This window comes from Thermobia domestica, unplaced genomic scaffold (assembly GCF_964235325.1).
Source record: "Thermobia domestica unplaced genomic scaffold, izTheDome1.hap1.1 HAP1_SCAFFOLD_1880, whole genome shotgun sequence".
NCBI lineage: Eukaryota > Metazoa > Arthropoda > Insecta > Zygentoma > Lepismatidae > Thermobia > Thermobia domestica.
In genome coordinates, this window is record NW_027657587.1 from 1 (window position 1) to 827 (window position 827).

The window sequence follows — 827 nt, forward strand, 5'->3', positions numbered from 1 at the left end:
GTGCATCCTGACACTGGCATATCTAGCAAAGCTATGAGTATCATGAACAGCTTTGTTAATGACATCTTCGAGCGTATTGCTGCTGAAGCTTCTCGTTTGGCCCATTACAATAAGCGGTCAACTATCACCAGCCGGGAAATCCAAACAGCTGTGCGCCTTCTTTTGCCTGGTGAACTTGCCAAGCACGCTGTAAGTGAGGGTACGAAGGCTGTTACCAAGTACACAAGCTCTAAGTAAAAATCTTCTTCAAGATTTTTCATTTCAAACGGTCCTTGTCAGGACCAACACATTATTCGAAAGAGTTAAATCACGAAATTTGCTTCATTCTGTTATGTAGAAACACCTTGAAATCCAATTTCTATATGCTGTTAGTAAAAAAGTAAAGCACATAGCGGAGATGTGTCGTGCTTGTATACGAAAGGCATTTACTCGCCGGAGATCTACACTTAGTCATAATAATTTACTTTTAAAAAGTGGTAATACATTCCGTGTTAAGTATAGTAGTAGGTGCACACGGATCGGAAATCAGGTTATTTTAATGTGCCGTGCAAATAAACAGGCTGTTAGTGTAAGAAATAGTGGGTATAACGCTTAGAATATCGATTAATCGCTATGAAATAATGTTGATAAATTATCTCTTGAAAGTACTATAAAATTAATGTTTCTAGTATTTTCGTACTTGAAGGATAATGAAATTTGAAAAAGAGATGCCAACAGCACCTGGTGTTCCCAGGCGGTCACCCATCCAAGTACTGACCAGGCCCGATGCTGCTTGACTTCGGTGATCGGACGAGAACCGGTATATTCAGCATGGTATGGCCGTTGGC

At 40.3% G+C, this 827-nt stretch overlaps 1 non-coding gene across 1 annotated transcript; it reads right to left on the reverse strand.

The window, feature by feature from the left end:
• Positions 1 to 708: 708 nt before the first annotated feature.
• Positions 709 to 827, reverse strand: LOC145678115 (5S ribosomal RNA). Its single transcript, XR_014130234.1, has one exon. It is a non-coding gene; the product is annotated as a 5S ribosomal RNA (ribosomal RNA).